Source organism: Gigantopelta aegis, chromosome 11 (assembly GCF_016097555.1).
Source record: "Gigantopelta aegis isolate Gae_Host chromosome 11, Gae_host_genome, whole genome shotgun sequence".
Lineage (NCBI taxonomy): Eukaryota > Metazoa > Mollusca > Gastropoda > Neomphalida > Peltospiridae > Gigantopelta > Gigantopelta aegis.
Window position 1 is genome coordinate 13,012,675 of NC_054709.1, and position 16,037 is coordinate 13,028,711.

A 16,037-nucleotide genomic window follows, 5' to 3' on the forward strand; every position below is an offset into this window, starting at 1 on the left:
TCTTGGCATTCCCACTCATAAATTGAAGCCTTTATTGATATTTCACCCAGCCATATGCCACATCCTCATATTCCATGCATAAAACATAATGAGTAGTCCCAAGTAGTAACGGTAATAAAGGGGACATCAAATGAACCAGAATAAAGTTACATCAAATGAAACATGATTTGCAAACATACAAGTAATTATACTCAACAAAATTAATTAGGATCGAGTAGATATTTTTGGCACTGTTCTTTAATTATGGTAAAAAAAGCAGTTATTGATGTTGTAGCATGGTATTAAGGGGCCGTCCATAATTTTTAACATTTTCACAAGCGTACAAACCTGTACATGGGGGGGGGTGTGTGTGTGTGTGTGTGTGTGTGTGTGTGTTTTAAGGGGCCAGTACACTTTTTTTTAAAATGAAAAATGTCGATCAACATTTTTAATTTGGGGATGTACACATTTATGGAGGGGAGGGGGGTGGTCAAAAGTGTACAGTTTGTACGCTCGTGAAAATGTTGAAAATTATGGATGGCTCCTAAACATATTAAGTTAAACAACAATTTAGAGAGTAAAACAGGACCAGAATCATTATGAACTAAAACGTAATTACTGCAAGCCAAATTGTATGTGTGTTAACGTTATTAATTACCAAGACTAGCATATGATGCTTGCAATAATGTTTATCAAGACTAATATATACAATAATTGTTATCAAGACTAAAACACATGTACAATTCTGATTGGTTGTTAAAACACATTTTGTTTTGTGCGTGATTACGATGAGCGAGTATGCTGGCATCAGCAATAGAAATAAGCAAAAGCTTTCATTTGTCCACCGGACAAGTGCATCAAGAAATCTACTTGTCCAGCAATATTTTAACTTTTTCCAAATAAATGTTTTGTTTTATTCAAGTACAAGGACAGTATTTTTCATTGCTCAAGAAAATTATCCTGCACTGACCATTTTCACTTGTCCTTTGAACAACTATTGTGGTAAATTTTGCTTGTCTGAGCAGATTTTCACTTGTCAGGACAAATGGACAAGTGCTTATTTCGAACACTGGGCATGACAACTAGGGATATGAGTATTTAACAATGTGCACTTCTGTACATGTACATGTAGTTTTCATAAATGCACAAAATATTCACCATGTCAAAGATTTTTTTCGTGTATCAAAAGGTCAAATGCTTCAAAGAAAGAAAGAAAGAAAGAAGTGTTTTATTTTATCGACGCACTCAACACATTTTATTTACAGTTATATGGCGTCAGACATATGGTTAAGGACCACACAGATTTTGAGAAGAAACCCGCTGTCGCCACTACATGGGCTACTCTTCCGATTAGCAGCAAGGGATCTTTTATTTGCGCTTCCCACAGGCAGGATAGCACAAACCATGGCCTTTGTTGAACCAGTTATGGATCACTGTCGGTGCAAGTGGTTTACACCTACCCACTGAGCCTTGCGGAGCACTCACTCAGGGTTTGGAGTCGGTATTTGGATTAAAAATCCCATGCCTCGACTGGGATCTGAACCCAGTACCTACCTGCCTGTAGACCGATGGCCTAACCACGACGCCACCAAGGCCGGTCGTCAAATGCTTCAAAGTCATATCTACAATATGTTACAATGGTTTGTACTTTACTATCAATTAGCAGCAAGGAGTCTTCTATGCATAATTGTCTTGACAGGACAACACATACCATGGCTGCAGAAAGTACTCACCCACTCGCCAAATGCAAGTAAAAATTCTTACGGACGATTTAGAAAATGCAACTCCCAGTCCAAGGGTCTATCTGTCTTTTTGTATTCATTTGACCCGTGATGCTGATCACTTACCAAGTGTTATTAATAATGTTTTGTCAATATATCATTTGAAGTGAAGACACTGTATATTACAATATTATTAATAATATATTGTTCTATAGACTGGCGGACTAGTAGAAATTATTGCGGGCTAGTAAATTTTAGTTGGTTCTGGTCCAGCTGGCTAGTTAAATATTTTCCATTTCTGTACCACTCTGCAAACCATGACCTTTAACACACCTGGGTCCTGTTTTCCAAAGCAATCCTAGCACTAAGATCATCTTAAGTGCATACAGTCGGACCTCATTACAATGACCGTCGTTACTACAATATTTACACCATCCGACAACAAATTGTCGGGAACGAACGTACATCAATGTTATTCAGTTCATTACACTGGAATTCACACCTTCCGACACTGACAGAGCAAATTAGGAACAAACATGCACCCAAAATCTAAAAACACCTCTTTACAACAACATTACAACGATGCTGTAGTATGTTGGCAGTACACAGCCATTTGGCATCCTTGATCTCGTCGCGAGCCGACAGTGTCACATGATGTCTGAGTTACCGATGTCGGCTAACTCTATAGACATGTATTGCTTTTGGTATTGCCTTTCGTCCTTCAATTAAAGGATTAACTTCAAACAATCAAGTCTACTAGTTTTATGACATTTTGTAAACGAAGTAAGAAAGAAAGAAAGAAATGTTTTATTTAACGATGCGCTCAACACATTTTATTTACGGTTATATGGCGTCAGACATATGGTTAAGGACCACACAGATTTTGAGAGGAAACCCGCTGTCGCCACTACATGGGCTACTCTTCCGATTAGCAGCAAAGGATCTTTTATTTGCACTTCCCACAGGCAGGATAGCACAAACCATGGCCTTTGTTGAACCAGTTATGGATCACTGGTCGGTGCAAGTGGTTTACACCTACCCATTGAGCCTTGCGGAGCACTCACTCAGGGTTTGGAATCGGTATCTGGATTAAAAATCCCATGCCTCGACTGAGATCCGAACCCAGTACCTACCAGCCTGTAGACCGATGGCCTGCCACGACGCCACCGAGGCCGGTCAAACGAAGTAAGTACCAATCGATTAGATTGAATGTGGACGTGCTTTGATTAATAATAATACACTTAGTATTTAATGATGATCTGTGATCCATCCCCATCGGTGGGACCATTGGGCTATTTCTCATTCCAGCTAGTGCACCACAACTGGTATCTTAAATGCATTGGTATGTGCTATTGACACCCAATAGCTGATGATTAATAAATCAATATAACGACAATTTCGATATAAACGACAAAGTGACCCACGGATGAACGTGGTCGTTGTAACGAGGTCTGACTGTATATCCACGATAAGCATTTAAGGTGATTTCAGTGCTAAAATCGCTACATAAAACAAGGCCCAGGCATGGAGCACTGGTTGGAATAGAAAAATTCTAGTGGGTCTGTCTTCTGTGGGGAATAAATCTTATAACCAATAATAGTCCATCCTATAATTTTTTTTTTTTTTTTTTTTTTTTTTTTTTTTTTTTTTTTTTTTTTTTTTTTTTTGGGGGGGGGGGGGGTAAATGATTTCAGTTTTGTTTGATGTAGGAAGAAAAGTAAGTGTTTTGGAAATAACAAAACAATACTATTTTTGAGTCCAATTTAGAAAACAATTGGCTCAGAAATAAATAACTTGTAGTATATTCCATAGCATGAAAAAAGGCGTTCCCTGTGGAACGGACTATAGGTGAGGATTCTACCATGATACTATATCCGATTCCATGGTTTTTCGTTCCAACCAATGGTGCTCTACTGGTTCATTAAAGGCTGTGGTATGTGCTGCCTGTCTGTGGGAAAGTGCATATAAAAGACCCTTTGCTGCTTATCGGAAAGAGTAGCCTATGTGGCAGAAGTAGGTTTCCTCTGAAGAAATATGTCAGAATGACCATATGTTTGACGTCCAATAGCTGATGATAAGATAAAAATCAATGTGCTCTAAAGGCGTCATTAAATAAAACAAACTTTACTGATTCCATGGATTTTACTATGATTATGATGGTTAGCTCATCTGTCGGCCATTAAATGAAACAAAAACAAAACACAAAAGATTCATCAAGAACTGATGTCATCAGTCCTCATGTTGCTCACCACGAATGGTATATCAAAGGCAGTGGTATGTGCTATCTTGTCTGTTGGATGGTGCATATAAAATATCCCGTGCTACTAATGGGAAAATGTGGCGTGTTTCTTCTCTAAGATTATATGTCGGAATTACCAAATGTTTGACATCCAATAGCCAATAATTAATAAATCAGTGTGCTTTACTGGTGTTGTTAAACAAAACAAACTTAAACTTTTCGAGTAGCTCAGGCATGGCAGATTTTAACATGCACTACATAAACTTTTGTTCGTAATTCTTTCAAGACTTTAAAAAAAAAAATTGTAGCATGTGATGACCATATTTGCACGAACAAACAAAAACAAAGTAAATTTTTCAAATGTTGAAGGCATTTTTGAAATGTTAAAAAGAAAAAAAAAGAAAAAAAGAAGAGTATTAGTCTTTGAAAGTTTGTTTAAACAAACAGAACTGCTTACTATCATGAACATACATGTAACATAAGAGTAAAAGAAAACTATTATTAGAAAGTTTGTTTTGTTTAACGACAGCGTTAGTGTACATTCTTTTTTTTTTCTTTTTTTTTTCTGTACTGAGATAAACAGAAACAACTCGGACAATTTATCGCCCCAGATCTTAAACAGGAACAAAGGCCGAAAACAACTGATTCAATCTTATCAGTGAGATCTTAACCAGGAACTATAATTAAAGGCTCTTCCGACCTTATCCACTGCACCTAAATTCACGTATGCGCAAAATTCCACCATGGCTCAAACTCCCAAGTGCACGACTTAATTGTCTCGCAGCGCTATAAATGGTAATATATGTAGGAGAAATAAATGCATCTGTTTGCCAAGTTACGATTCAAAGTTAAACCAAAGTGACATGTGCATATTTTACTACGGCTTGTTACTGATCACGACTGTTGCACGTCTGTTCCTATTCATCAGCCAGTTTGAATAAATAGAGATGAATGTGAAAAGTAATCATTTTATGAACAAAACGAAAACAATGGAATGTACATTTGTTTGTCAAATGACATCTCGGTACATTTGTAAACAATGGCTATTCGGTTTGTAACAAGATTATTTTGACATTTGGCGGAGAGGAATGGAAACGAAACATATAGAGAATATTACATGAGTGGCCGTTAGATATACCATTTATCTTATAAGTTGTTTTATGGACGAAAGTTAAAATTTGTTTTGTTTAATGACATCACTAGAGCATACTGATTCATTAATTAATGGCTATTGGATGTTAAAAAGTTTGTAATTTTGACGTATAGTAATCATTTTATGCAAAAAAGTTCAAAATTAGTTTGTTTAATGACATTACTAGAGCATATTGATTTATTAATCATCAGCTATTGGATGTGAAACAATTGTAATTATTTTAACGAAGTACATTAGAGGAAATCTGCAACATTTTTTCCATTAGCAGCAAGGAATTTTTATACATGCACTTTTCCAATTACAGGACAACACATACCATGGCCTTTGATATTCCTAGTGTGAGACACTGGTTGCGATAAAAAAATAATTAAACAACCTCTACCAACTGAGCTAGATCTTAACTTCCTTTTCAAAATGAGAAAAATAAAGTTTTGCTTGTTTAACACCACCACTAGAGCACACTGATTTAGTAATCATCGGCTATTGGATGTCAAACATTTGGTAATTTTGACATTTAGTCTTCGAGAGGAAACCCACTACATATTTCCATTAGTAGCAAGGGATCTTTTATATGCACTATCCCAGACAGAGTAACACATACCATGGCTTTTGATATACAATTCGTTCGATGCATGGTCGGTGTGGGATCGATCCCTGTCGGTGGGCCCAATGGGCTATTTCTCGTTCCAGTCAGTGCACCACAACTGGTATATCAAAGGCCGTGGTATGTACTACCCTGTCTGTGTGATGGTGCATATAAAAGATCCCTTGCTGCTAATGGGAAAGAGTAGCCCATGAAGTGGCGACAGCGGGTTTCCTCTCTCAATATCTGTGTGGTCCTTAACCATATGTCTGACATCATATAACCGTAAATAAAATGTATTGAGAGCATCATTAAATAAAACATGTCTTTCTTTTTTTTATTTTATATACAAGTCATGGTGCACTGGTTGGAACGAGAAATAGCCCAACGGGCCCACTGACAGGGATCAATTCTAGACCGACCGACCGATCAGGCTAGCGCTTTACCACTGAGCTAAGTCCCGCCCCAATGTCTTCAGAGACAACCTGCTACACTTTTCCATCAGCAACAAATGATCTCTTATATGCACTTCCCAGACAGGACAACACATACCATGGCCTTTGTTATACCAGGTGTGATACACTGGTACAAAGCACCTCAGACGAGAGCTCTACTAACTGAGCTAATCTCAGTCTTCTTTTTGGAAATGAGAAAGATGGAAAAAGTTGCATCTGCCCCGGATCAGGCTTCTGGCTATCTAGAAACAGGATTCGGGACAGACAAGCTTGAAACCTCTGGTATTGGAGCATGTTAAAATATATCGGATCGCATATGTTTAACAGACGGAAACTACCAATGACATTCATCTGTAGCTAATTTTGTCTAAGAGAGAGAAAAATGGAAGCAATAAAAATGATTTGTGGCAATAGAAATGTGATCGGTACGATGGGCCAAGACAAACGTTATGGTTCATCTATCGAAATAATTCCATCTCCATGTGCTCAACACACGGCTGGAGCAAACTTATGTAATCAGGACACAGATAAAAGCCTAACTGAGCTGACGCCAAACTTTCAAGCAGCTAAACAATTTGCATTCAAGCAATAAATCAGTACACACACACACACACACACACACCACACACACACAGACACATACAGACACACAGACGCAGACACACACACACACACACACACACACACACACACACACACACACATCACACAGATACACACACACACACACAGACACAGACACAGACACAGACACACACTGACAGACACACAGACACAGATACACACACACCACACACACACACAGACACAGATACACACACACACACACAGACACACACAAACACAGACACACTAACACACACAAACACTAAAAACACCACACACACACACACACCATACCACACACACAAATTAACAGTTTAGAACCAATAACAAAAACCTACAAAAAACAAGAGAAAGTAAAGTTAAAGTCTGTTTTGTTTAATGACACTACTGCAGCACATTGATTTATTAATCATCAGCTATTGGATGTCAAACATTCGGTAATTTTGACATATTGTCTTACAAAGGAAGCCTGCTAAAAAAAAAAAAAAAAAATTAATTTTATTTTAACTTATTTTCGTGCTTATATCCAATTAAGGTTCAAGCACATTGTCCTGGGCACACACCTCAGCTATCTGGGCTGTCTGTCCAGGACAGTGGGTTAGTTGTTAGTTGGTTAGTGGTTAGTGAGAGAGAAGAGGGTGTAGCCTGTAGTCCGATGGCTTAACCACTGCGCCACCGAGGTTATTAGTACAAAGGGATCTTTTATATGTACCATTCTACAGACAGGTTAGCACATACACTGGTTGGGATGGGGGAAAAAAAAATTAGAGAATGGGTCCACAGAGGAGGTTCGATCCTGCAATGAATGCTCCTCAGGTGAGCGCTCTACTGACTGAGCCCTTTCCCCAGGATTTTTTTAAGGCGCTTACATTTTTAGCATCAGTATAACACAAATCAAGCCAAAATAAGTGGGGTAGTGGGTTGAAAAAAGTTAAGTGTTTGCCTTTAATCCTGCTAATCATGCTCTTTTTTTAAAGTAACTCATCAATTCCCCACCCCCAACAATTTCACAATTTGTGCCATGTTGTTGCTGTTGATTTCAGCGCCATGTTAAATGCTTGTGATTTCTGTTTGTAAAATACCTAGGCTAAGAATGCCGACTTCACAGTATATTCCATTTATATAAAAAAAAAAAAATAATAATAAAAAATAAATTAAAAAAAACGTTAATAAAAATAAAATTTACGGTCTTTTTAAAATCCAGCTAACTTATTAAATGTCGTACAAATATATATCTAACATTATCTAACAAATATGATTATTGTAAGCTAATTCAGTGTACGTTTAACTGCAATTTGTATAAATAATGCATGTTCATTTCCCGCGATCGCGATCTCTCGACCATAGGTACAAAATTAACAAAGACAAAGGAAATAAATTAAACTGCCGTTAGGTATTCATTGATACAAACAACTATTGTTTTTCTACAAATTTGTATCAAGATTTGTATTGTTCAGTGTCCGCAACGAAACCTCTTGACACGTGGGTGTCAGCTGACTCTGAAGCATGACGTATATTCGCGTCAAGAGCTTCCTCAGTTCAGCCAACGAACGTTCTTCCTAACGTTCGCGAACTATTTAATTGGTGTCTGTTGTGTCCATTTGGTTTAACGTGAAGCGCACAAACCAGTGTAGCGAATGTTTTGTTTTCGCTCAATCTGGCTGAACTCAGCTCTTGGGATAGCCTACATGTCTTTCGGTCCTGAACTGGCATGTGTATTCAAATTGACACGCATTGTCGGTTTGTTTTTATTACTTTGGTTCAAAGACTTTACAAAGTTAAAATAACAAGTTACAGATCTTCCAGACATTGAATTACCGTCACATTGCTGAAATACATGTCGAAAGAAAGAAAGAAGTGTTTTATTTAACGACGCACTCAACACATTTTATTTACGGTTATATGGCGTCATACATATGGTTAAGGACCACACAGATTTTGAGAGGAAACCCGCTGTCGCCACTACATGGGCTACTCTTCCGATTGGCAGCAAGGGATCTTTTATTTGCGCTTCCCACAGGCAGGATAGCACAAACCATGGCCTTTGTTGAACCAGTTATGGATCACTGGTCGGTGCAAGTGGTTTACACCTACCCATTGAGCCTTGCGGAGAACTCACTCAGGGTTTGGAGTCGGTATCTGGATTAAAAATCCCATGCCTCGACTGGGATCCGAACCCAGTACCTACCAGCCTGTAGACCGATGGCCTGCCACGACGCCACTGAGGCCGGTAAATACATGTCGAATGCATGCGGTTAAAATTAATAACAGTGATTATTAAAATAAACAAACACCATAAGGCCTACGCTGTATTCTCGATTTTCTCATTACCGGTCGCGAGATCGCTATTATGCTAATTGAATATTTGGTATTATTATTATGTTTGAGCTGTCGGATAGATTATGTAACCGTTTGTTCACATCAGAAGATAGAAAATGGTTTAGCCAAAATTTTAGCCACTTGCAAATTTTATTAGCCTTTTTTTTTTTAAATAATTTTTAATTAGCCAATGGCTAATCTGGCTACCGACAGCGCGAGACTTGGATGTTTTCAGTGGGTGGGAGTTTTGGGAAGGGGGTGTTAGGATAGAAATGATTGATTGCCAACTTAACTGTACTTTTAAAAAGTGCTCCCACCTATCGTTTATTCAGTTAAATGGTACAGTTGATTCTGTCAATGGGCATCTTCTTTGATCAGCTTTGAAGCTTGATTGCTCGACACTGGAATCCCGTTACGCGTAAGTGCCTTTCTGACGGATTAGCGGTCCCAGTAGATGTGGTAAAATTACTAAACACCAGTTGTGAGCAGACGACTGGTCCATTGTTAGGTATTTAGGAAGTGTTTTACCTGTCATAGTAATTAGGTATGCTTGATATACTGGTACACAAATTGTTTGCAAGAGGTAGTCGACTGCCACGCTCGTACTTGTGAAAAAAAAAATTCTAAAGCAGTTCAAATCAAGGCATAGCGGCAATTGATTTAAGGCGCTTCCACGCCGTCAAAGTGCTTACTTTACAGACCAAGGCATGTCGGGCCGCTATGCCTAACGGCCCTGGGGAAACCCCTGTGGAAGGAAGGAAATGTTTTATTTAACGACGCAATCAACACATTGTATTTACGGTTATATGGCGTCAGACATATGGTTAAGGACCACACAGATATTGAGAGAGAAAATCCATTGTCGCCACTTCATGGGCTACTCTTTTTCAATTAGCAGCAAGGGATCTTTTATATGCAACATCCCATAGACAGGGTAGTACATACCACGGCCTTTGGTGTACCAGTCGTGGTGCACTGGCTGGAACAAGAAATAGTCCAATGGGCCCACCGACGGGGATCGATCCCAGACCAACCACGCATCGAGCGAGCGCTCTACCACTGGGCTACATCCCGCCCCCTCTACATAAAGTAAATGTCTAACCGATGAACACATTTTCTATTTGAAATGTGGGTTTTTTTGTTGGGGGGTTTTTCAATCTGAAGAAAAGCCAGCTATCTGTTTAAGTAACTCCAGATTAAAAAGGTGGAACTAATAATCAACTGTGCATTATTATTACCCAGCACTTCGTCAGATTACTCGTTAAGTCATGCTTGACAAACTCAATAAATATTCCACGGAGAAAAGCCGGTTTAGTAGTGAATTGTTCTCACTTATTAGATAACAATAGATTTCTCCACCATGTGACAAACTAATTTGCCTCTTTACAAATGAACAATTTTAAATTAGTTTTGTAATCCCTAAGTAACATGGACGCACACTGTGTACGAAGTATAGCGTAACGCAATATGCTTGAATACATTTTTTCCAATGTTAACGAGATTATCTAAGATAATATTGTATAGCAATATTTCAGGATCCGATTAGTGATACTGCAGTGGCCAAGTCACCGAACTTAAGGATAGTACGTCCTGGGTTTTTATCCCAGTAATGCCTTCAAACCAGAATACTAAAATTTGTTTTATTTAACCATACAACTAGAGCATATTGATTTTTATTATCCACACAGTTTGAGATATTCAGGGAAATATAACCAGTATGACCCACGTGTGTCATAATGATTTCATGTGCACAATGAATGATGTAATTTTGTGAAGCGACGTCATGATTTAATGCGGTTTCCACAGTGTAACCGCTTATCAAAATGACGTTAATTCGAGAAAAAAACACATAATTTTGTCATCTCTTTTTAGTTACATTTGAAATGTGTTGACATGGTCCTAGCTTGTTATTCATGAAAATAATAGTTTGGATAATGTGGGTAATAAAGAAATTATTACACTCGCGTGTGTGTTGTACTGATTTTATGAAACTCTTGTCAGGATTCATGTATTACTCTCGCTCTCGCTCAGGTAATACAATAATCCTGACAATCGTTTCGTAAAATCAGTACGACACACGCGCGAGTGTAATAATCTCTATATTAATCATCGGCTACTGGATGTTACACATTTGGTAATTATAACCCATAGTCTTTTAGAATGTTTTTTTTTTTTTTTTAAATCCATTAGTAGCAAGCGATCTTTGTTAGCAATACAACTGGTATATCAAAGGCCTATCTGTGGGATGGTGCATATAAAAGACATTTTGCTACTAATGGAAAAATGTAGCAGGTTTTCTCTTTAAGACTGTATGTCAGAATGAACAAATGTTTGACATCCAATAAATCCATCTAATAAATCAATGTGCTCTACTGGTGTGGTTTAACAAAAGAAACTTTTCTTTTATAACAACTAACAATTAACCCATTGTCCACAATATGTATACAGTTTTAACAGTCAAATGGAGAAAAAAGAAAGAAAAACCCATCCAACTTTGTGCCTTAATTTCCATTACACCCAATAAGTGGTTCACACACACACCTTATAATCACTGAAAGATGGATATGTATACGGCTTTTGCAGAAAAAAAAAATTAAAATAAAAAAATAAATTCATGTCTTAAAGGCATACTGTCACAGACCACTGACCTATTGCATGACCTAACAAAGTATTACTTAAAAAATATATATATTTGATTTGTCCCTAAATGTACTTTATTCAACCATCTACGTAACTACCATACTCCACTAAAAAATTATATTTTGTAAAAAATAATTGAATTATGGCAATGGTCCATAATTCAAAAACTAACATTGCTGAGAGGGTTGACATGGATTTCACTCTATCATGGTGTAGTTAAAGTGATGCAATAGCTAGGTTTGGTCTGCAAAAATTAACGTAATTTTGATTTATTATTAATTTTTAAGGAAATAAGGTCCTTAAGTCTATGACAGTATGCCTTTAATTTCCATGACACACACATTTCATAATCAGCAAAAGATGGAGAACTGTGTTTCTGCACTTAATTCGCTCAGTTTGCTTTAGTACTTGTTGTTAATGGATTGCACGTTTGCTTTTCTTTTTCTTTCTTTTTTAAAACACGTATTTGTATTTAACAAAGTAAACAACATCATCAGCGTAAAGCTACATTTTCAACAAGATCCTTGAACATGTATCTGGTATTCCATCTTTCCATAATTAGACATCTATCTGCCTCTTTATTTCACCACACTTCTACTTAACAGCGTAAGAGGATAGAATTGTAGATTAAAAAAATATATAATCTGGTATTAGTGATAACTAAATTCATTTCCCAAATCTATTACATTCACAGTTTGACTCGATCTACACACGGCAGTGCTGCTTCACTTTTTTTAAGGGATAGTCTACAAACAACCATGGTGGTGGTCATACAATGATAGACATCAATATAAATGTTTTCTTTTCATATCTGTCAGATTTTCTTGAATGTTTTATTAAATAAAATAGCAATGTGTTGCCATTTACAGCTCTTTGTTGTGCAATAAACCTAACATAACATTAGTTGTGCAATAAACCTAACATAACATAACAATGCATGCAGCACATTGTTTTTCCAGGGGGTGGGACGTAGCCCAGTGGTACAGCGCTCGCTCGATGCGTGGTTGGTGTGAGATCGATCTCCGCCGGTGGCCCCATTGCGCTATTTCTCGTTCCAGCCAGTGCACCACGACTGGTATATCAAAGGCTGACATATGTACTACCCTGTCTGTGGGATGGTGCATATAAAAGATCCCTTGCTGCTAACCGAAAAGAGCAGCCTATGAAGTGGCGACAGCGGATTTCCTCTCTTAATATCTGTATGGTCCTTAACCATATATGTCTGACGCCATATAACCGTAAATATAATGTGTTGAGTACGTCATTAAATAAAACATTTCTTTCTTTCTTTCTTTGTTTTTTCATCAACAGCTTTAACTAAATAACAGATGACCATTGGAGTGAGGCATGTTTTAAAACTTTTGATGACCAGAGAAGCAAGGTATATTTAAAATTACCCCCCTCCCCTCCTCCTTCCCACACACGCAGAGATATATTTCCCACTTCTGGAACCACCCTAACATAACATAATAATACATGCTGCACGATTCGTTGCCATTAACAACTGAGTAACAGATGACCAGGGGCGAGTGTATATTTAAAATCACCTTTCCCCAATATTTCCACTTCTCTCTCACACACACACACACACACACACACACACACACACACACACACACACACACACACACACACACACACACACCAATCATTCACACACACACACACACTGCACAATCATTCACACACAACACACTCTGCAAACATTCACACACACACACACACACACAGCAATCATTCACACACACATACAGCAATCATTCAAACACACACACACACACACAGAGCAATCATTCACACACACAAACACAGCAATCATTCACACACACACAGCAATCATTCACACATACAGCAATCATTCACACACACACACAGCAATCATTCACACACACACTCACACACCACCACCACCACCACCACCACCACCATCACCCACTCCTGGAACCACCCTAACATAACATAATAATGTTTGCGGCATGATGTGGTGCCATTAACACCGCTAACCGAATAACGTGGATGTGCTTCCAGCTTCTCAACTTTCATTTGAGAACTTCACAACCGCACTGGACGGTCATCAATCAAAATTATTTCTCCCCACGGATCAGATAATTAGAAATCATATTCTCCCGTGGATTAGATAATTTCATTATGTTACCCTAGGTAGTTCTTCTTTCATGTGTCCTGTGCTGGTATACCACAGTCCAGTAATTAACAAAACCCACTGCAATGAATATATATATATATATATATATATATATACTGACACACAATGAAAACGCAAAAACAGATATTTTTCAATATTTTGTTGTGATTAATGAAAAATATATTTATTGGACTTAAAATAACAATTTATGAGAGGAAGATGGTGGATGATTACCATTCTGGAGAGCAAACTGTAGTCTTGCAGCACGATGTCACGGTGTCATGATGTTACCGTTGTACGGATGTCTGCATCTGAGTCCAGCCGCTCCGAGTCGACGGATGACCGTTATCGGATGGATAGGCCTTCCATGACGTCCTATCGTGTTGCTTGCTGTCATCGTCGCAGTTCTGAACCAGTCACGGAGGTGGTGTCGTCGAATCTGCCGATCTTGGCGGGTGGGGTTGTAACGGGACGTGGACCAGGTCGAAGTCGATCACGGACACCACCAGTTTGTTGATGACGTTCAGCAAGTCGTCCAATAGTTGATGGATAGACTCTGAAGGTCCTAGCAACTTGGCTTTGCGAAGTCCCCCCTTGAACCATGCCCAACGCTCGCTCCCGTTGTTCTTCTCTGAGTTGTGGCATTCTTAATGTGAGGAGGAATATGACACCGTTACGTGACTTTTATGTGTCCACATACTGGCATTTCACGTGCATTGCATGCAGCATGACTGAGCATGTAGTGAATGCATTTCACACCATTTTGTGTGTTTCTGCTATTGTATGTGTAACGAGAACAAAACCAGGATCAAAACCCAGACAAAAGTACCAATCAATGGCTTCCTCTCATAAATTGTTATTTTAAGTCCAATATATATATTTTTCATTACTCACAACAAAATATTGAAAAATATCTGTTTTGCGTTTTCATTGTGTGTCAGTATATATATATATATATATATATATATATATATATATATATATATATATATATATATATATATATACACACACACACATATATATATACACACACATATATATATACACACACATACACACAGTCCAACTTGTTTAAACAGGCCATCATCATAAGTGTTTCGGTGAATAAATGAATTATTTGCAATGGGATTAATAAAGTTTAAAAAAAAGAAAGATTTAAACATTAAAGCGATATTTAATTTATAATATATACCTGAAATAAATATTCATAGATTCAACTATAAAACATTTTTAAAGCAAAGTTTGTTTTGTTTATCGACACCACTGGAGCAAACTGATTAATTAATCATTGGCTACTGGATGTCAAACATTTGGTAATTCTGACTCGTAGTCATCAGAGGAGACCCACTAAATTTTTCCTAATGAAGCAAGGGATCTTTTATATGCATTTTTCCACAGACAGGAAAGCACATACCATGGCTTTTGTCCAGTTGTGGTGCACTGGTTGGAACGAGAAAAAAAATTATCAGCTGAATGGATCCACCAAGGTGGTTTGATCATGCGACACAAGCACCTCAAGCGAGCACTCAACCGACTGAGCTAAATCCCGCCCCCATTTTTAATGTATCAGAAATAGACCTAAACACGAAAATTTAATGTCGGAGGTAACTGTAAAAGATGATGCTGTGGGAAAAGTAATACCTAATAATTAATAGCATGTCTTGGTCAGGCAAGACAAAAATGACAAAATTATGAACAAAACCCAGAGTAAACAGTTAAAGTTGGTTTTGTTTAACGACACCACTGGAGCACATTGATTTATTAATCATTGGCTAATGGATGTCAAACATTTGGTAATTTCGACATAGTATTAGAGAAGAAATCCACCACATTTTTTTCATTAGTAGCAAGGGATCTTTTATATGTACCACTGCATAGACCGGATAGCACGTACCACGACCTTTGATATACCAGTCATGGTGCACTAGTGTAACAGAAATAGCCCAATGGACCTACTGACGGGGATCAATCCCAGATCGACCGCATATCAAGCGAGCGCTTTACCGCTGGACAACATCCTGCCCCAATCTTAGAAACCGCAAGGCTCAATGGGTAGGTGTAAACCACTTGCACCGATCAGTGATCCATAACTGGTTCAACAAAAGCCATGGTTTGTGCTATCCTGCCTGTGGGAAGCGCAAATAAAAGATCCCTTGCTGCTAATCGGAAAGAGTAGCCCATGTAGTGGCAACAACG

The 16,037-nt window shown here is 38.0% G+C and overlaps 1 protein-coding gene across 2 annotated transcripts in view; it reads right to left on the bottom strand.

The window, feature by feature from the left end:
* LOC121385166 (double-stranded RNA-specific editase 1-like) overlaps positions 1 to 16,037 on the bottom strand; it is a 148,318-nt gene that overhangs the window by 93,957 nt on the left and 38,324 nt on the right. The gene's annotated exons all lie outside the window — the stretch shown is intronic.